We start from the raw sequence: 23,349 nt of genomic DNA, 5'->3' as shown, positions 1-23,349 counted from the left end.
GATTGGTTGAGAAAATGAGAATTAGCAAATTGATTCCCTTGTGATTGATAAGGTCTATAACCTTGGGATCCTTGGTTTTAAAGTGGAGGTGAAATGTATTTCCCTTGGAAACCACCTTGGGAAGAGTTTAAGTCTTCTCCTTGGTTTTTCCAAGAGAAATTCAGATGATTCCTCCAACTTGGATTATAATGAGTACCATAAGGATTGTTCCCTTGGTTTACAAAAGCCGCATTGACTTGTTCATTAGGTTCATTATGCACTTGTTTATGAGGACAATGAGAAGTAGAATGAAGAAAACTAAAACAAGTCATACATGTTTCATTTGATGCACGATGAGAATGGTTAGGAAAGGAAGATACTTGGTTCGCCGAGTTTTGGTTAATAAAAAATTGATCAAACCTTTGAGACAAAGACTTCATTTCGGCGGCTATTTCATTTGAATGGTCGACTTGATGTAAGCCTACATTCTTCCTACCTTGTGAATTTTTGCCATTCTTGGATGATAGTGCTCTATGCAGAGAATTTTCACTCATGCTTTTATAGAGACGACACACGTCATCCTCATGCCTATCAATGTAAGAGCCACCAATGGAAGCATCAACCATACCCTTATAGTTGTCCGATAAGCTCTCAAAGAAATATTGAACTAATTGCCATTTGGGCATGTCATGATGTGGACACTTCCTAAGTAATTCATTAAAGCGTTCCCATACCTCATGAAATGTTTCTCCATCCCCATGTGAAAATTCTCGAATTGAGGTTCTCATGGCATTGGTCTTAGAAACCGGATAGTACTTCTTCAAAAACTCTTGTTGCAATTCTGCCCAAGAAGTGATTGAAAAAGGCCTAAGATTGTTAAACCAATACTTTGCTTTGTTTTTTAAGGTAAATGGAAAAAGTTTGAGTCTTAAGACCTCTTCCGGCATGTCCGTATATTTTACGGTGGAACATACTTCAAGAAACTCATCCAAATGCTTGTAAGGTTCTTCACTAGGAAGTTCATGAAAGTTAGGAAGCATTTGAATAGTTTGTGCTTTAATTTCATAATGATGTGCTCTAAATGGTGGCAATTGAATGCATGTGGGTGCATTGTATTCATTAGGCACATAGTGATCTCTCAAAGCAAAAGGTGGATTAGCTACTTGAGGTGCAATATGAACACCTTGGTTATGAATTCCTTGATTAATGACGGGAGGTTGTGGAGCATACATTGGCCTTGGCATTCCATATGGAACTTGGCCTTATTGTTGTGGTGGTTGGATGAATGGCCTTGGCATGCCCAATGGTACTTACATGTTTTGATTGTGTACATTGGGATGAAGGATACCTTGTTGGTCTATGTGACCAAGGTCCTCAATATGGTCATCATTATGGTCATCCATTGATAGATTGATTCTATTTGAACTTCCTCTTCCCCTAGGATTTCTAACGATAGATTCAAGATGCAAATCAAGAGGGGCAAGAGTTGGTCTCAATGAACGACGCCCATGTATGCACAATACAAAACACAACAAACACAAAGAATGACAAACACTATTCCTTCACAACAATGCAATTAGACTTCTTCCACAAACACTTAACCCATATTCCTATGCTTTAACAAAGATGATGCAAAGAACAATAAAATAGCCTCCACGCGGGCTCACGATTTATCTAAGAATTGAATTACAAGCCTCCACGCGAGCCGACGATTTAACTAAGGAATTGAGTAAAGAAAGTCTCACAAAGGTCCTTTAGCACTTCAACTCCAAATTTTAAAGCTTAGCTTAGCAAATTTTTTTTTTAAGTTTTTAGCATTTTTCCTTTCTTTGCTTGCTTGAATTGAATGCTCAATGGCTCCTTTGCTTGCTTCTTCTCCAACAATGCACCTAGTTAAGTAAGAACAACACAATAAGTAACCAAAAAGAAAAATAAAAATAAAGTAAAAACACGATCAAAAGAGTACTAATCCTAATCAATTCCACAAATCCGACGTTGCCAAATCTAATCAACAAATCCCCGGCAACGGCGCTAAAATTTGACGCGCGATAAGCCGTTCCTACACGCCAAAATTGATGTTGTGAACGTGCGGTTCAAGGAAAGCCTTTTTGGGTCAAGTTTAAATTTATAAAAACCACTACCAACACTACTACTAACGTAGCAAGAGTGAGTACGGATCGTCCGAAGGGATTATGGGGATTGAGCAATGTCGGAGTTGATTGTGGAATCGCTATTAGGGTTAGTAGGTCGAGTGATCAAACAATTGGTTGGTTGATTGATTAAAGAGCAACTAAATTAAACTAAGTAATAGCAAAAGAGTGCAATTAAGAGTAAGTAAGAGAGAGAAGAGTCTTGGGGTTTAGAGATCACCACCAAGCAATGCATTTCTATATTATTGAAAAGTGATTAATGAGGGCAATGAGGGTGTTGTAATATTGGTGTGTGTGTATTTGGTTGATTCAACAAGTAAGGATGACTAGCTAAGCATATATTGTCTAAACATCATGTGAAAGGCACAATATATCTAAGTAATGAAGCATATATTGTCTAAACAACATGTGAAAGGCACAATAAATCAAAACAAGTCATTAATCCTTTCATTAGGCTCACAATCCAAATACAACACAAGATTAGAGACATATGTTACTTGTATTCAAAAGCTTGGAACATCAAACAACAAGCGTGGATTGTCCTCCCATTTAACATTACACTACAACTACACTACATCAAAACTACTAGCATGAAAATAAACTAGGGGAGAGGCACAATCCATCAAGAGATAAGCATGAACCATCAAGAGAATCACAAAAGCATTCCTTTAAGCACTATATTTTGACAATCTCTAAATCCATGGCATTAATACACATAGACATGCATCAACAACACAAAATCTAGAGACAAGAATATGAACATCAATTCTAGCATACATAGACATATAAATAGAATGAAATAATCAATTGGAAGCATTAAACCACACAAATCATTGATTAAACAAGATCTATATATATCAAAGTGTTAAAACATTAATTACAACACTAATCCCTCAATAATACATAAGATTAAGATATAGAAAGCATGCTTGGGGCTAACTCTAACCCCAAGAGGATGTCTAGCCACTCATGGTGGGATGCTCCAACCCTCAAGGGCTAACTCCATGGAAAAGGTTTGCTCCTTATTGATGAAGATCTCCAATGGTGTCTCTAGTCTCCTTCTCCTCTAAACTTCCTCTCTAAGAGATGATATCAAAAATAATGTTGGCCCCCCTTGAAAAAGTAATCCTTATCCTTATATAGGTAGGTCAAAATGACACCCAAAATGAGCTGGGGTCGTGCACACACTATTCCCTAATGATTAGATAAAAGACAACTTTCAATGGGATGGGATTTTAATTTTTTCGCACTGGAGGAAGTTCGATCGATCGAAAGGAAGTGAGATCGATCAAAAGTAAGTGAGATCGATCGAAGTTAGGCTGGATCGATCCAACTGACTGAGCTTTTTGGAAAAAGACAAATCCGAGATATTTATGGGAAAAAGACAAAAGTGGTTAGTGGGTGGTACAGCTGTGGATAGGATCAATCATTTGAATAAGGACAAAATTGTTCGATCGATTGAAGGATGGTGTTGGATCGATCGAACTTTTGGAACTTTATGCTTTCGGGTTAAGGCTTAGATCTATTTTGAAGTGCTGAGATCAATCAATGTTCGATCGATTGAACCTTGAACTTGGATCGATCGAACTTTGCTGCTTGCCACCTTTGGTTTCATTTAATTCCTTCTTTCTCCACTTTGCTCTTTTATTTGATTAATCCCAGAATTGCTTCAATTAAGCTCTTATTTGGCTGAATTAGCTTATTTTTGGGATAAGTGCCTGAAAATGGAAATAATACGAAATCAATCTAAAACGATAAAGTAAGATAGATAAAGGTACTAGAATGCCTAAGCTTAAGGGGTTTAAATACGCACTTTTCAGTGCTCATCACTTATATATACCTACGAGTCATATAATTTCAAGAAGAAAAAAAAAAAAAAAAACTCATGTTATCTTCTTCTCTGCAAAAACCTTTTTTTATTTTCAGGGCAACATTGTAAGTGCATTATACTTCTTAAATAAATTATATATTTAGGTACCAATTCTTCTCTACCCTAAAAACTTTTTATGTCTCTTATTTTTTATATTTACTTCTGTATCACATTATTATTGAAATATTTTAGAGTTCCTTTTATGTATAACTTTTATTCAATATATGTAATTATTACATGAAAGAGTTCTTTACACTGCCAATAATAGTATTGTGTGGGTGTTCAATAAAGACGTAGTAGATTAAGACTTTCATGGACATGACAGAGTTAAAGTATTATATATAGGATTCATTTGATTTTTTTTGTATTATTTTTTGTGATAATATATCCATATTTTTATTAAGAATTAGAGTTAGAATCAAACATTAACACCTCTTTAAATTCTTGAAAAGATGCCTATTTAACTACCAACACTTTTTTGGGAAGAAAAAAACACCCATTCAATTAGGAGTTATGTCCAAATGAAACACCCATTCAATTATTATTATTATTATTATTATTTTTTATTTTAAATAAATTTATGAAAAGTTGTGTTAGAAAGGTGTTTGCAAGTCTAAGCATATATACGATTAAAATTATATAATTACCCTTTATAAATTCACACCTCTTTACTAAAATACCTTTTCATTACATGCATCTATAAATACCGAGAGTCATTTAATTGACATTTTTAAAACTCTTTGTGCTTCAAGGTTTTTCTCTCCTTCTACTTGCTCTCCCTATCAGGAAAAATATTTCAATAACCTGGGCTTTCCCACGAGCGTCCTAGACTTCTACATTCCTTTTGTCCCTTTTCATCTGTATTAAATATCTTTCTTACTTCGATAATGAAGACAGACAAAATGGAACATAGTTCAATGTGAATTAAGAGAGCAATATATATATATATATATATTTACAGGAGTGCCTAGGATGAGTCAATTTTGTCAACTGAAAAATAGAGTTTCGACCAAATTTAAGGATGTCATATTTTATAAGTATTGATTTTTTAAATTACTGTTTTTATTTTTCTTTTCAATTTCCTTTACTTGTGTTAGATTTGACTTGGTTTGAAGCACTTCAAAAAGATGCTTGAATCCTTAATACCGTACTAACAGAAGAATAGATAAGTGAAACTGATCTTTGTTGGTTGTATAAGGATGATTCTTTATTTTTTTTTTTATAAAATTCTATAAATCCTATAAATTATTTTGTATAAAGATAACAATAAAATTTTAATTTTTATATGACAAATTTCAAATTTACCATGTCAAAGTTGTATATATATATATATTTTTTATGCTAGACTAAGAGTTCTAATTACGTGCAATTGCATGTCTTTTTTATCTAGTATATATATATATATATATATATTATGAATGAGAGAGAGAAAGAGATCCTTGTAGTTGAAACTAACAAGAAGCAAAGCCAAAACGTTGAACTTTTTGAATTAGTTAAAATTGAGGTTTGGTGGACATTGAAGCTTGTGAATGGTTTTACTTCACTGAGATTAGTTTGAAATTTTCTGCTGGAGATCCTTCAAAGTACTAATATTTTTATTGTTAACTCATGAGACCATTTCCCCTTTTTCTTGAGTATTTATTTTGATAACCAACTTCTGAATATTTCATACAATCTCCAACCACAACCAGAATTGATAAATAGGAAGAAAGATTAAAAGCAAGCAATCAAGGAAGATCCCTCCCTTACAAGACTGAATAATAAATCACACCGACAAAAATAAAAAAAATAAAAAAAGAGGCATGCCATCAAACAACCTGCTAGAAAAATTATTGCTAGCCAAAATTATTGCCACCCAAACAAGTACTTGAAAATATTTTGTAGAATTTTAATCAATTATAAATAACACACCAAACCACAAGTTTTTTTTTTTTGTACATCACAAACTTAACAAATTATTGTTGCACCATTCACATATATACTTGCACATATAAGGAGCTAGACATTCCTTAAAAATAGTATGTGTGTACACACACACACTTCATTATACTTACATAAAATGTACACACAACTGGAAATAACTAAAATTCATTTCATAAAATGTATACACACATCTTTATACTTGCATAGGTCTCCATTTGATTAACTTAGAGATCACTAGCTTCCTGGAGTTGCAGCAATTGGAGAATGCTTCCTATAAATCCCACTGGTGCCACTGCCCACAACTTACTGCCATGTCCTTCAAAATATAAAGTAGAGTTAGGTTTTCCCATAGAAAGGCTGCATTCTACCAAGCCTTAAAACAACAAAGAGAACTATATTCAACTCCATGAAAATCAATAAAAAATTATCACTAATCATATGTTCAAAAAATTGTTATATATTTCACAGTTTTTCTACTGTTATATATTTCAAAAATCCATTTCAAATTTCAAAAATCAACCACATGCCTTTTTGGAATCAAAGTTTTAATTCATTTGTTTTTTTTTTTTTTGAAAATCCAGCATAGTTTCCCCCTAAAAATGGACATTTCCAAAATTTTAAAACACAATAAACACAAGGGATACCGCCCACAAAATTCATTCAATTAATTCAACAAGGGACACCGCTCACAAAACTAATCCATAAATTCAAGTAAAATTGCCCATTCTCCTTCTAAACTACTCCATCAACCACAAGATATATCTAACTTTTTTTTAGGCTAAGTTACAAATTTGGAATGTAAATGACCTCATGCAACACCAAACACATGAACAACATTAGAGAAAAACAAAAAAACACATGGTAGGAATGAAGTAATTAGAAGTAGTAAGCAAGATATATCTAACCTTTTTTCAGACTAAGTTGCAAATTTAGAGTGTAAATGACCTCATGTAAAATCAAACACATGATCAACATTAGAGAAAAACAAAATAACACATGGTAGGAATGAAGTAATTAGAAGTAGTAAGCAAGATATATCTAACATTTGTTCAGGCTAAGTTGTAAATTTAGAGTGTAAATGACCTCATGCAAAACTAAACACATAAACAACATTAGAGAAAAAGAAAATAACACATGGTAGGAATGAAGTAATTAGAAGTACTAAGTAAGATATATCCAATATTTTTTTAGGCTAAGTTACAAATTTGGAGTGTAAATGACCTCATGCAAAACCAAACACATTTATACCATTTAATACACAGTTGAAAGTATAGCATTTATAGTTCTCACCAGCAAGGTAATCCAAATACAGAAAATTAAGTATATATTACATACCAAATGAAATACAGGAAATTAACTAAATACATATTACATGTCATATATTACAAAAGATGGAAGTTTATCTAACTTTATCTTTCAATAACAACGATAATGAGTAAAAAGAAGATAATCACAAGAAACATGATTGTGATAGTAAGACATCCACAACCTAGGAAGAGCATGTACTTCTGTCAACATTGTTCATTTTGAATCATTGCAATAACTCTGTCCAAGTCAGATTGAACCTGTTCTTCAACTTGTGCACCTTGGTGCAACTCATCCACCGACATAAATGCATTCATATGTGACTACAAGAAATATAAATTATACAATTAGGAAACAGTAATAGAAATAACACCTAAAAGATTAAAGCCATACCTCCCGAGCTGGACACTTATAGAATTGTCGACCATCATTTTTTGAAGTTCGAGCCCTATACAAATACATAGGACCTCTATCACATGCACATTATGGTCGCTCACCTTCAATCCTATATATAATTTCGCCTACAAGTACTAAAACATTTAACATTTGATGTCTTAATATAATTAGTTATTATAGTTATCCATATTGTATGCATGTGAGTTTAATTTACGTAATATAATTAGTTATTACAGTTATCCATATTAAAATCTTACACATTATTACACACTATTATAATTAGTGATTACAGTGCTCCGAAATTAGGTTGGCAATACAATCACGATAAATATCCATCTGTCTCATCTGTGCATTATTAGCACTGACAACCTCAACAATGTCATCCACATCAGGTTCATTTTGTGAAGTAGAAGATTCAGGGGTTTCACAATAAAAAATTTCATCAGATTCACCTTGGGATCTTATGAAATTATGTAATGTACAACAGACAATGACGATAAGAACTTGAGTGTCAAAGTGATAAGGGGCCATTTGCTTCAATATAGTGAATCTTATCTTTACCAACCCAAAACATCGCTTTATGATATTCCTCAATGACGAGTGCCTAAAATTGTACACCTATTCTTTACCACATGGTCCTCTAGTATGTCCACGATATTCCTGCATGTGGTAACGTTGACCTTGAAAAGGGGCCAAAAACCCTGGTTGATTGGCGTACTCAGAGTCCACTAAATAAAACTTACCTGTCATGTTAAGTATTAAAATTAATGTATTTTTAATGTTAAATGCATAAATATGGAAAGGTCATTTTCTTACCTTAAAGTGGTGATGGAAAATTCAAATCCTCATTCTGAATGCACTCATTTAAAATCTTCGAATCATTAATGTATATGAATTTCATATCAAAAGAACACACGGCCATGACATTTTGGGTCATATCACCCTTTCTACCACGAAAGGGTATTTGTTGTCCAACTAGCACTACAACATGGATATAAGTACCATCTATGGCTCCTACACAATTCTTAAAGTATTGGTAAAACTTTGGATTGTTCTTTATCTGTTTAGGAATTTCATTCAAATCCGAGTGAGCAATAATCTTAGTCCCTAACTCACAAATTAACTTTAAGATAGCATGAAAGTGATATGAAATTATGGATGTAGAGTGTTGGAATCTTTCAGCAACGACACGATTCCTTTCATTGTGAAACACGGTAAGTAGGAAAATTGTAACTTGTTCTTCTACTGTTACAAATGTTGAATCTTTCAATCCTAACAATTTCAACTCACAACACAAAACCCTAAAGGTATTGGGGTACATCCGAAAATTTTCATAACACCTATCTTCATGTCCATTTAAAATCTCAAATACGTAATCTTCCCCTTGTAACATGGAATCCCTACAACGTTATTTATCAAAATGTTTATGATAGTACTCATATACGGCTGCGATCAATACAAGAATTTCCTCCTTATCATCATCACACATAGTTAATACTGTCGTTATATCCATATCTACTATCCTATTTAAGAATAAACAGAAGCAGTTATTATAATAAAAATTAAACAACTTCATGATATAAGGAAAATGAAAAAATATATATCAAATAATACAATTATTCATCAACAATACAAAAATGATAAAAAGACATACCAAATCATACAATTATCCAGCAATAATGTAAAAGCAATAGATATAGAACATAAATAGTCATCTAGCATTAATTTAAAAGCAATAGATAGAGGAATTAAATAAAATCTTCCAACAGTAATGTAAAAGTAGTAGATAAGAAAAATTAAATACAGTCATCCAACAGTAATGTAAAAGGAGTTATAAAACAGTCATCCAAAAGCATATAAAAGTAAGATAGCGAACATATCACAGAGGCTGATTCATCACCCACCCAACCTTCCTCTCATCAGGAATGCGAAGAAATATGTCCCTCCACACCTTGTCCTCACCAAACATCCTTATGATTTTAGCATAATGAGTATCATCAATCCCCACTAATATGTTGACGATCCTTAGGCACTCCTTAAGCTGGGGATCCATTTCTTTTTCTTTTTCTTTTTACTGGGAGATGTCACATTAGGCATTTCTTTAACACAAGATGGTTGACAATTAGAAGATGATTCTGCTATGGCTTTGGCAATTTTATTAGCTTTCGCGTTCCCAATATCAGTCAAACATGCCATCACTTTAGACATTGTGGAGGAAAAAATTTCTTTCTTAGATTTCTTAGCTACAGGTTTGGGAGTAGGACTGAGGTTAATAGGTTCTTCTACATTAGGTCATTCTACATCAGTCATGTCCGCATTGCCCTCCATGTTATGAATTGCAGCTTTATGTGTTGCCACTTGAGAAATTGTTAGTACTTGGTGAGGTTTGGGTGCTTTTGTAGAAGGATGAACATGCTGACCAGTAGCATGTGTATCCCTAAAAATCCTTACCATCTACTCATAATTCTTACATCTCTGTTTTTTATTTTTTTATTTTTCTGCCATACTTGAGAACCTACACGCTATTAGCTTACAATTATTGTTCACAAACCCTTTTAATACTAAATCACTAATTACTAACTACATGTATGGTAAATAGACATGTATTGAAATACTAACCTTGCACAATCGAACCCATCTTTCAGCTTCCAACTCAATCATCCCAGTTTCACTGTTGTACCCTACACCAGTCTCAGATAATATTTGTTTGCAATCTTTGTACAGTGCTCTTATTGTGTTGAATTTTTGCTTACATTGGTCCTTCGTGTACTTCTTTCCAGTTTCCACCAACATTGCGTCCACAATATGTGTTCACCCAATTGGATTAAAAGTCGTGCCTGTACGATTTCCTTTTCCTACCTCTTCCTCCATCAAGAGCATGAATTTCTTTTGATGGGCATCACACCAAACAGTGGCATCCGCCTGTTCAATAACTATAACGTCCTCACCATTCTCGCCATCAAGAGAATAAATGTCTCTTGATGGGTATTGCTCAACATTGTCATTGTTCATGTCCATCTGATTATTATTAAGTAAATTTAATAGTTTAGTAAATTGTTTAGATAATAATAATTTTAAACTGATAATTCAATGGTACTACAATATATAAGAATTAAAAATATAAATTAAAAATTAAAAAATAATTCAGTCCTATTATTAATAGCCACATTGGGAGCTCAGTTTTAGTATTATTGTTGGACAAGCTGATTTATTTATAAAAAAATTAGTGGTAGCCGGAATCGGAGTTGAATTTAATTGATTTTTGGTAGTTATAGCTTATTTTAGTGATTTGGTTCTTACTCTCATTTCTTTCATGAGACAGTGTCAAATTTAGTTGTTTTAAGGATTTTTTACTGGTGTATGGATGTAGTGTAAACTAATTTACAGAGATTTTAATGATATTTTAGTTTTATGTACATTTTGTGATTCTTTTAACATAATTTTTAATTGAGTATTGATAGAAAATCTGATCTTCGGACAAATAATTGTCTATGAGTAGGAATTAAAGTCATTATAAAATTAAAGATATTAAAAACATCATGATAACATTCGATCTCATTCACGTAAATCAATTAAAATTATCGGACTGTAAATCATTTTCCTTCTCAATTTTATCTCCTCTTCGGTTTGCTTCTAGCCATTAGACTTACAACAGAATTCTTTCTTCCCCAAGTGCCATCTCAATCTTTGGTATAATACTAAATAAACACTGATCCAAAATACTATGGGAGCAAAAAAAATTACTGTACAATGTAATTTCTATGAAGATGGTAGATATGTAAATTCTTAAGGTTATATCATTTTATTTTATTTACGTACCCTGTTTTTAAGTTGGAGTGTTCGGGAAACAATAATAACATAAATTAATAAATAAAAAATTGATTATTAAATTCTTTATTAATTTTCAAAGTGCTTCCCAACTTTCCTAGTTCACAGATGAGACATTACAATAGAATTTGTTTCTGGAATTCCAAAAGTAAACTGAAATCAACAAAAAAAAAATATTGAAACTTAACAAAAAACTGAAATCGACAAAAAAAAAAATTGAAACTTAACAAAAAACTGAAATCGACATGAACTAAAAGTAACATCGACTAAACAAATCATATTTTGGTTATGAAATTTTACACCAGTGTACTCCTATGAAGGATTCATCCATTAATACCAGATAATCTATACTAAATACACCAACTCAAAATGTCTATGTGTGTGCGTGGGTGGGTGTGTGTGTATATATATATATATATCTATAGCATGAATGATATCACAGAAAATCACAGAATGATATAGCATGAATGATATCACAGATTTGAATTTTGGTTCACGAAAAGGGTTTATGACCAATATATCACAGAAAATCTATACTAATAAATACATCAACTCAAAATCATCGAGCTAGGATTTCATAGAATAGAGAAATACCTTCGAATGTTGTCCACCGAGATAGGGTTTTAGAGAATAGAGAGAAACGATAGGAAAGCCGAGCCCGAGATAAAATTGGTCTTTCTTTTTGAAAGATTTGCAAACAAAAACGTTTGATCTGTGGTCAACCAACCCGGATCTGCGAGAATAGAAAGAGATGAGAGGTGCAAATGAAATCCCCTCAACCGACCTGCAAGAAGACAGATAAATGAGAAGCGAAAATAGAAGGAGGTAGCTGGTGGAGGAGCTCTGCCAGATCGGTGGTGGAAGAGGTTGTGTATGAAGTCGAAAGACAGTTGGATCGCCATTGAAATTGCCTCCAAGGAGCTACGCGAAGAGAGAGAAACAACGCTGAAAAATGCCCTAAAATCTGATATGCGACCTTATATACATGATATCACCGCTACAGTAAAAATGAGGGTTGGTTTGGTTTTGTTTTGGGCTGATATTATCGCTACACTGCCATATCAGTCAAATATCACCAAATTATTGATATGAGTTTTGACCCAAATCTGGTAATATTCAATATCACGTCAGCCCACTACAAATATGATATTAGCCCAAATAACAAAACCAAAACGTCAAAACAATATAGATATGGGCTTCCAAACAGGCCTCAGAATTTTCAGACAACCAGCATATACATAGACTTCAGCCCCACCTTCCAATATTCATACAATGACTTGTATTCTGATTTTCAAAGTTCCCTTTGCTGTTCTAACATTGACAACTCAACACGACAATAATGAGGTCTAGCACTAGGACTCTACACATTAATGGTCTGATGTATACAACACATGATTTATTCAACATTTCGCCTACAAAGTCCTCTTCACTGAACGAACAATTGACAACTCGAGCATGGACTTTTAACGGCCATCATTCATTGTAGACTTTTTATTTTTCATTTCAACATTTTAACTCGCCTTCGTTTAAGCTTTTCCGGTTGTCAATGGAGCACACACTGTTGGTGTATATATATGTATACATATTCAGGCCATAGATACAACAAATTCAAACTTGTTTCACCGCGGAACACTTTGCCGTTGCCATCCGCCGTTCTGTTCATCCATGTTCCCTGCCAATTCTGTTACTTTTATTTTTGTTCGCCGGTTCTGTCCATCCGCGCTTCTCGCCGTTCAGACCTTCATCATCGGCGTCTTCCTTGCTTCTCTTCGACGACCTCACCGCAGTTCAGTTTCTTCTTCATGCTCACTAGTCTTTAATGGAGTTCTTTGTCGGTGTCTCTCTTTCCGATCAAGGCGAGCTCACTAATTGAGTACCGAAGCTCTCTTTTGGGTCTAGCTCACTAATAGAGTATCGACCCCAGACCCATCTTTCTTTGCTCGCCGAACAGTCCTGCCGCCCTCTTCACCGCCGTTCAGTCGCTTCATCACTGTCACTGGTCAGTTCAATCTCATCGTTCGGCTTGCCGTTTCTCGTCGTTTGTTGCCGGTAAAACAGCTTCGAGACCGGCGAGGGCGGGCTACGGTCGGGGCTTGACGAGAAAGTGTTGATGCATCAGGTGTTATGGGTTTGTTGATATGAAGCCACCATTGTCCTTTTGGGTTTGGGAATTGGACTGCCATTTAGATTCTGCCTATAAGATCGGTCTAAATTGTATCACGACCCATTTTTTTATTGCGTGGATTGACTCGATGCGTGTTGAAATGTGGCATGGGTCAATGAATTTTTTCCACCATTCAAACCAAGCACTTACGTTTCAATTCCCATTAACAAATTTTTATTTTTTATTTTTAACATGAAACCACGTTTATTATTACAAAGTAAAGGTGAAAGAAAATTTAAGCTATGGAATGAGAGATATATTTAAAAATCTTGGGACTCGAGGACCTGCTGTTTGATGTACACATAAGCTCTATTAACACAAATTTGAATTAAGAAAACAATCTTTTGGTGGAATCTAACATAATATCTAAGTTTATTTACCTTTAATTATGTCCATTAAAATGCACAGGGAGAACTGGTTCTTAGAGGTTCTTGTTCCACATCAAATTAGAAAATTAGAATAGAGAAGGTTATGAACTTACATGGGTGAGTGTATGGCATTACCTTGCAGTTTATATTTTTGAATCATATGGCAAGCACATGAGGTGTTCGACTCATGACACTAATACTCCTTGGAATAGCTTGATTTTTTTTTTTTTTTTTTTTTTTTTTTTTTTTTTTTTTTTTTTTGCTCTATTGACAAGAAAATCACTCTCACACCCTTCTAAACTTTGTGCAGCCTTTGGAAATGGCATAGTGTAACAGGTGGGCGGTTGTCTATTTTCTCAAAATGTTAAACTATTAGGTATGTTGCATACTCACCTATTTCACTTCTCATCCGGATCCGATGTAGGACAAGTACCTCTCTAACATTCTCCCTTACCCAAACTCGTAACGTCCTCGTTGCGATTGGACCACCTTACCTACCTTAGTGGGCTCACCCGAACGCTTGACATAATACCGAATTAAGGATTGGGTCTGGCCCTGATATTAACTGTAACGGGTGGAAACTTACCCATTTATCCAAAAACTTAAATTATTAGGTACTACTGTATATCCAACTATTTATATTCATTTCAATTTTCATCTGGATTCGATTTGGGACAAGTACCCTTTGTAACACATAGTTTAGAGTTAAAATATCCATGTATATAAAAATTTATAAAAACATTATCTAAATCATTAGTATTTGAGAGGACCCTATTTCCTATTATGTTTTGGAGTGGTTTCAAGGGCTATAAAAATAGGGTTTTCTTCAAAACCAGAGGAAGAGAAGATGGGTATTGATAGTATAGTTTAGAGACTTTCTTTAGAGTTAAAGAGGAGTTTTGAAAGACAAGATCAAGTAAGAGAACATGAAGACGGAGGTTTCCACATCCATGAAGTCTTCTTCCTTCTCCATGAGCGGCTAAACTCTTTCTAAGGGATTGATGTAACCTTAATCTTAACTCCAATGGTTTAGTTATTTATTTTATTGGGATTATTTATTGTATGATGATTGCATGATTAAGGGCAAAACAATAGTTGTACCTTGATTTTGGAATTTAATACTTAAATTCAATTATATTTGATATCTTATATTTTTTTAGGAAGAAGGATTTACAATTAATCTCAACCTCTCTATTTTCTGTGATTATAGGGTAGGTTTATCATGCAATGGTGCTTAATGATCATATGTTTAGGGGTTTAACATGTCATGTTAAGGGAAGATGGGTCATACTACATACTTAGTTTAATGTAGTAATTAGGTAAACGATCCAAGTTAACCGAACCGAATATAGATTCTGCTTGGCCCTAGATATATGAGTTCTTTTTTATAAATTATGTTATGTGCTTGTAGCCATACATCTTCTGATCATACAAAATATCCTAATAATATGTTTAATTGACCATTGGAGGGCGGACTAGTGGTGAAGTCAATATCTTAGACTCTCTATCTCTTTATCTCTCCAATTACTTAGTTTAAGTTAGATTTAAATAATTAATTAAATTAAAATTTAAAACTTCTCTTTTGAATTAAATTAAAAATAATCATAATATCTTGACAGCATAATTGCCGCAGTCTTTGAGGTTCAACACCTTCAATATAGTCCTATCTTGTAAGGGTTCGTACTATTACGAGTGGTTTATTATTGAATAAAACACTTATCAGGTAACTCCTTGTAGTCAAGTTATGAAATTATTGTCCAACAAGGAATTGGGTTTTGAAGACTTTATAAATTGAGTTGAGTTTGGGTAGAGAGATAGAGAGAGAGAGATATAATTGTAGAGAGAAAAAAAGTGAGTTGGGCTTGTGAGAAGAGAAAGAGTGTATAATCAAAATTGAAGTAAAGATAATTGTTTTTCGCTCATGGACTTGGGCAATTTACCAAACCACGTAAATCTCATTTTGCTTGTGTGTGCTTTTATCTGCTCTATTTACCGTGTGTGTGAAATCCTAACAAGGACTACGTATAAGTTTGGGTAAAATAGAAAAGTCAAAAGTTACCAAAATCTGATTTTTCGCGCTTCTTGCAAAAGCAACCAGTTCGACTTCAAAGTATAACCGATTTGACTTCAAAGTGCAACCGGTGCCACATTGTAGGTGCAAAATTTCGCCCAACCAATTACGATCGAGAGAAAATAATACCACACACTCAACAAACAATCAGAATAAACAAAAACAGTGTCTATTGAAGAATTGAATTGCTTGCCCCTTTATTGGAGGTCTAGGCCTCTATTTATACACAAAAGTTGGTAAAATTATGGTAGGACTCGCGTTGCTTGTCCTCCAATTCTTCCCTTACATGAATTTCTTTACAAATAGAGTTCTTTCCAATGTATGGTATTTCCTACGCAGGACTTGCTTTGTATAAAGACTTTCCCTCTGGGTTGATTCCTTTGCTTAATAGGATTGAGCCATATTTTGTTATACTTGGGCCGGATGTGGTTTGGTGTAAGTGATTTGACTAATGGACCAAAACTCCAACAGTGGTGATGTTGGGCTGATCGGTACTCTTGCTTGGCTTTAGAGGCCCAACATAAATGATAATGGGTTAAAGCACAGCGTAACTTGGGCTTGATCCGGATGGGCTTCTGAGATCTCCTAAATGCAGATTTGTAGAATAGTGACGTGTTTCATTCTTATTGGAGGGAAATTTCTCCCTCCACACTTTGCCCCCAATTCCACTTTAATTGGGTTACGGCTCCTAATTAAAGGGGAATTGAAGTCGTGTAGTTGCCATTCTTGCACGAGGCGTTTCCATTCGCGTCTATTGTTATTCTGACTCAAGGGTTTCTTCAAGACTCACTTTCGTTCTCAGTGTGCTCTCGTTCTGTCTACTGCGTTCTTCATACTCTTCATATCTCCAAGTTAGTTTTTCTTTCCCTTCTTCCAATCTTACATTATGAGTACTTCGACTACTCCTGAGCTTATAGAGATCGTAGATTTTGAGTCCACACCATCGTCTTCCCCTAATCTCATTAGGGTTCCCCCTCCTAGGGTTTCGAACTTCCCTAAACCTGCAAATGACTCGGTTAATCAGCCAGATGCTTCCACGATCCAGGCTGAAACATCCACCTCTGGTTCAGACAATATCTTCACTAAGGAAGAAAGGAATGCAATTTTATCTATTCGTCGCATCCCGTTCTCCATTGAATTCGTAATGGAAGAATTCAAGATTCCCGAGGGGGTAGAAATTGTAGAATACCCCAAAGGGGCTGATTTTTGCGCCGGCGAGGGCGTCGGAGAAGACGGGTTGCTCCTCTCTGTTGGGCATCTCAACGCTCTTAGGTTTCCCCTTCATCCTTTCTATCACCTAGTCTTCAACAAATTGGGGATCACACCCCTGCAAGTAAACCCTAACTTCCTTCGAGTAATCTCGGCACTCCTCATTCGCCGATGGCAAGAGAGTCTTAACCTAACTCTGGCTGACTTGCTGATTACTTATTCCATTTCTAAGCATGGAACCGAACCTGGTCGTTTTTTTTTCACTTCCCCCTTGCACCAAAGGATATGTATAGACCTCCCTACTTCTGAGAAGAAGTGTATGATACCCCTCATTTCTAAAGCCACGGGTGATCAAGTCCGAGCACAGATCCGAGGGATACCAAACAATCAATATGTAAACAAGCAGGAATAAAACTAAAATAAGAATAAATTAATAATACGCTGAAAGAAAACTAAAATAAGAATCCTTAAACTTAAAATAATAAATCCATATAATTTAAAACTGTACAACTCGGGAATCCACCTAGTGGACCCCTAATCCCAAATCCTTGAATAAAATTACAATATTAAAATCTAAAACCAAAATAGAAAGGAAATCCTATGTAACCGGAAGAGTGAGTGTCTGTATCTACATCAACACGATCAATCTCCAAGCCTGGTATTGGCGAATACCTGAAAAATAGGAGTGGGTTAGGCCCACATGCAAGTTCCAATTTACTACAATCCGTACATAAACCCAATACGCAGATACATCCTAGATAGCTCGGCAATATCTACAATAGTCCATATATATATATACACACTATAGGATGCTCACTAGCCTATAACATAGTTCAACCTGGGTAGATGGTGACATATAAAACGCATTTTTCAGCGGCCAAGTACCTAGACCTACCAGGGAACATTAGCTATATCTACCTACTCAACCTTTGCAATATACGCACCCTAACCGTGATTAGGAGACTCAAGCTCGTATCACGGTACCATAAATATATATATAAATTCCTTCCTAATGCAGAAAGATAAAACAAATATCCGTTGTGTCGTTCAACTGTTTTAGTTGACAGGACATGTATCCATGTAGGAGTTAACTATTTTAGTTAATCCATTCCGTATGTATGAAGGGGTAGGACTTAGCTTTTTGATCTAATCCATCCTTGATATGTCACCGTCCCATACCAGTACATATAATGCAAATGATCCACAAATGATGCACATTCATTAGAACATCAAACATATCCAGAAACTAGCATAATAGAAATCAGATATTATTAAGATCCTATCATGCATCCAGTATATGATTAAACCATAAATCCTTCCTTTAAATTGTTAAAGTAATGATGAACAACTTAAATTATCCAATTCCATACAATTGATCGAACATAAATTTTAACAGTTCATCAATTAACATCCATAGCACAATATAATGACAAATAGAGTTATTACTGTGCACATTATACTAGACTGCCAAAAATACCTCCATACTAGTCCAGTTCGTTTGCTAAAACAAAACTAGTAATCATAACCTACATCACCCTTGACAGCATACCAAGTAATGCTTAAATTACATGATGTCCCTTTAATCCTCACTATAGATCATGTGTCTGATATAACGACACTCAGAAAACTACCCGGAGTACATCTTATGAAACCCCAAAAGTATTCCCATACAAGTCCATTTAGTTCGCTAAAATAAAGCTAGCAACTAAAACTCCTACAACTCCTGTCGACATGCAACCTATCAATTAAAATCACATGACGACCCTAACCATAGCATAAACAACCCTCTTGGAACTGAAACATGTCATTTATATCATTAGTATAAATTCCTAACACTTACCTTTATAGCAGTTCATTTAATTTGCTAGCCAACCAACGATTCCAGTTCTCCTTCCTTCTTGACAGTATTGAACATTCTTATTTTAAAATTTATGTTATCCATTCCCATGACCTGAATCAATGTATCTTAGGTCTTAAACATACTCTATACACCATTTAAGAACCCCCATAAAACTCCAAAATTACCCTTTTGTCCCTGAAGTATCAAAAATTACCAGAAATACCCCCGGAGGGGTTTCTGTTCAAAGGAGCCGGCTCCCCCCCATGGGGGCCGGCTCTTCATCTTCCAGAGCCGGCTCTCCCTCATGGAGAGCCGGCTCTACCTTCTTGGGAGCCGGCTCCCTCATTTAGGGAGCCGGCTCTCTTCCCTTGAGAGCCGTCTCTACTCCATTGGTTCGTCTCTGCTTCGTCCGGTTGCCGTCTATGCTTCCGGCGAAGTCCAGTGTTCTATTCCAGAACTTTTTAAGATTATTAAGGTTCCATTAATGCTCTTAAACCCCTAGAGACTCCTCCTATCCCAATGTGAACCAATTGACAAACAAAACTTAAACTACACACACAGTTTATGCAAGAATAAGTTTAGACTTTAAAACGCAGAACAGATTTCAGAAAACATCAAGCATGAATAAAGTCTATTTTTTAAAAGTTTATTTAAGTTCCTGGAGTCTATATAAGATGCATAGAACACAAGTTTACAGGAGAGGAATAGACTGAAACTTGCCTTAAGATTCCGGTTTGAAACCTTCACCGCCGTTTCTAAGTTTCAGAATTTCCAAGACTGCATTCCACCTCTGACCACCATTCCAGTCCTCTGTTGTTTCTTAATTCCATCAAGAAATAACCCCTCTGTTCTTCCCCTATTCTTCCTCCTTTAGCCTCACAGCTTCTCCCTCAAGTCTCTCTCTGTTCCTCTATTCTCTAGTTACGGGGAAAAGGGTTTTTCAAACCCTTGCAGACATACAACACATATATATATCTGCCTTATCAACCCTAATCCTAATCCCAGCCTAACCATATGTCGGCTAATTAATCCCTATAGAAGAAAAACCCTAATCCTACGACCATACAAAAAGAATCCCTACCAACTAAGTCATTTTAAAACACACGTCATTAATCCAAGTAAATCACAATTATTTTAATTAATTAAAGTAAATCACAATTACACAGCTAAAAATACAACCAACATACAATTACAGTTAAATAACTTAGTTAAAGAAAAACCAATACAATAAAAAAAAATAATAATAATTTAAATAACCACTTTCAAACAAATAATAAATAAAACAAAACACCTAAGTCACATAATTAAATCAATTAAACAAAATTAAATCCCCATTTTTACCCTTTTGAAAACTAGGGGTATTACAAAGTGGAAAGAGAGTATGATAATCGTTAAAGGGAGATGGGCCGTGCCTGTGATACCCCTCGATTCTAGAGTTACGGGTGATCAAGTCCGAGCACAGATCCGAAGAATACCAAACAATTAATATGTAAACAAGCAGGAATAAAATAATAAAAACTGAATTAATAATAAAGAATTATGCGCTGAAAGAAACTAAAATAAAAATCCCCAAACTTTGAATAATAAATTAATATTATTTAAATCCTCCAAATCTGTACAACTCGGGAATCTATTTAGTGGACCCCTAATAATTCCAACTGATAAATAAGTTTACAGAATAAAAATTCAAAACTAAAATAAGAAAAGAAATCCTATGTAGTCGGAAGAGTGAGTGACTGTATCTGCATCACCACGATCAAGCCCTAAGCCCGGTACTCACGAACACCTGAAAAATAAAGGTGGGTCAGGCCCACATGCAAGTTCCATTCTACTACCCTCCGTACATAAACCTGATACGCAGATACATCCTAGATAGCTTGGCAATATCTAAAATAGTCCATATATATATATACACACCAAAGGATGCTCACTAGCCTATAACACAGTTCAGCTTGAGTAGAAGGTGACATAAAAACACGCTTTCCAGCGGCCAAGTACCTAGACCTACCAGGGAACATCAACTATATCTAGCTATCCAACCTTTGCGATATACGCACCCTAATCGAGATCAGGAGACTCAAGCTCGTATCACGGCACCATAAGTATATATATAAATTCCTTCCTAGTGTAGAAAGATAAAAACAAATAACCATTGTGTCATTCAACCATTTTAGCTGACAGGACATGCATCCATGTAGGATTTAACTGTTTTAGTTAATCCATTCCTTATGTATGAATGGGTTGGAATTAGCGTTTGATCTAATCCGTCCCTCCGTATGTCACCGTCCCATATCGGTACATACATGCATATGATCCACAGATGATGCACATTCAAATGAACATCAAATATATCCAGAAACCAGCATAATAGAAAACAGATATTATTAAAATCTCATCATGCATCCAGTATATGATTATAATCATAAAACTTCCATTTAAATTGCTAAAGCATAATCAACAATTTAAATCATCCATATCCACATAATTGAATGAACAGTAATTTTAACAGTTCCTCAATTAACCTATATAGCATGACATAATAATATTCAGAATTTTAATCTGAACATATTACATTAAAATTCTCAACCAATACTTCCATTTTGGTTTATTTTAACTTACTAGAACTGCCTAACAATTTAAATCCTCTTCAATCTTTAACTGCATGCGACATAACATTTAAATTTCATTACGTCTAATTCATCCTCCAATAATCCCAGAGTATAACATAATGATACACAGAAAATATGAGCTGAGCACATTATATGAAATTCCAGACCAATCCATTTAGATCATTAAATCAAAACTGGCAACAAAAGCTTCTATAACTCCCGACAGCATGCAACTCAACATCTAAAGTTCATGTGGTCAATAACCATATCCTAAACCAATATTTTTGGTCTTTCTTAAGTTATATACATCCGTTATATAACATCAAATAAGAAATTTCACGGTTTGTTTAGGTTGCTAAACAAATTAACAACTTCATCCTTCCTCCATCTTTAACAGTATGCATAATCACATGTTTATTTTTCATGATCCACCATTTAAGGTTAGCACACTAGCTTGTACTAACTGGTTTCAAGCTTTAATAGGTTAATTTTAAACCTTTAAAACCTCCCACAACTTTCCCAAAATCACATCCAAGTCCCTGAAACCCAAAAAACCGCCTGAAAACACCCCGTAGGTGTTAGCAACCAAGGGAGCCGGCTCTGGAAACCCTTGGAGCCGGCTCCTAAGCTTCTAGAGCCGGCTTTTCCTCATGAAAAGCTGGCTCTCTCTTCATGGGAGCAGGCTCCCATCATTAGGGAGCCGGCTCTCTCCCTGAGAGCCGTCTCTGCTTGCCTCTTCTTCGTCTATTCATCCTCTTCACTTCCGATGAAGGTTCGAGTCACTGTCCCAATTGTTTTTAAACTTCTTAGGGTCTAATTTAAATCTAAACAATCCTAGAAACTCCTCACATTCCATTAGGAAATAATTTACAGAAGTTTAATACATAATCTAAAACAGTTTATGCACGAACCGATTTCAGTTATTTAAAACCGGCAAAATTCTAAGTCTCTGTTTGAATTATTTTTTTTAAACTTCTTAAGGTCTAATTTAGATCCAAACAATCCTAAAAACTCTTTAAAATCCCTTATGAATTGTTTGACAAAAGCTTAGCCACAATCGAAACAATTAAGACCAAAATAGTTACAGTTTAAACGAAGGCACACTACAGATTACAGTTTGATTTAATCATGCATAGCACATCCATTTTAATGTTTAATTAACTTCCTGGAGACCATTTAGAATGCACAAAACACAAGTTTACAGGAGAGGAATAGACTAAAACTTGCCTTAAGATTCCGGTTTGAAACCTTCATCGCCATTGCTAAATTCTGCAACGAACTCTAGACTATCTGCAACTCTCCCACTGTTCCAGTTTTATTCCACAAGCCATCGACTCTTTCTTCCTTGATCCCACCTTCAATCCATGGCTGCAATCCTAATTGATTATCTCAATTTCCCTCTGTTTTTCCCCCTCAAGAAACCCCTCTGTTTTTCCTCTCATAAACTCTTACGTGAATTGAGTTTTAATTTCCTCACCCTAGCAGACGTATAAGATTTATATATATACGTCCCAACCTTAAGTCAAATTATATAATCGTATAATTATAAGATTTACGTAAAACCTAATTTATGTCGGCGACTACATGAAAATAAAACCCTAAATCTAAACCATAAATACAACACACCTAAATTATAT

The 23,349-nt window shown here is 34.8% G+C and overlaps 1 long non-coding RNA gene and 1 pseudogene across 1 annotated transcript; one reads left to right on the top strand and one right to left on the bottom strand.

The window, feature by feature from the left end:
- Positions 1–663: 663 nt before the first annotated feature.
- LOC132302029 (small nucleolar RNA R71) lies at positions 664–762 on the top strand (annotated as a pseudogene).
- Positions 763–5,981: 5,219 nt separating this feature from the next.
- Positions 5,982–13,700, bottom strand: LOC132300730 (uncharacterized). Its single transcript, XR_009480551.1, has 2 exons — positions 12,046–13,700; positions 5,982–10,641 (listed from the first exon to the last, which is right to left on the bottom strand). It is a non-coding gene; the product is annotated as an uncharacterized LOC132300730 (long non-coding RNA).
- Positions 13,701–23,349: the final 9,649 nt, after the last annotated feature.

The sequence above is a fragment of the Cornus florida genome, unplaced genomic scaffold (genome assembly GCF_030987335.1).
Source record: "Cornus florida cultivar Cherokee Brave unplaced genomic scaffold, ASM3098733v1 CherokeeBrave_3.0.0_Hap2_Chr03, whole genome shotgun sequence".
NCBI lineage: Eukaryota > Viridiplantae > Streptophyta > Magnoliopsida > Cornales > Cornaceae > Cornus > Cornus florida.
This window is presented reverse-complemented; position numbering and strand designations above follow the sequence as displayed.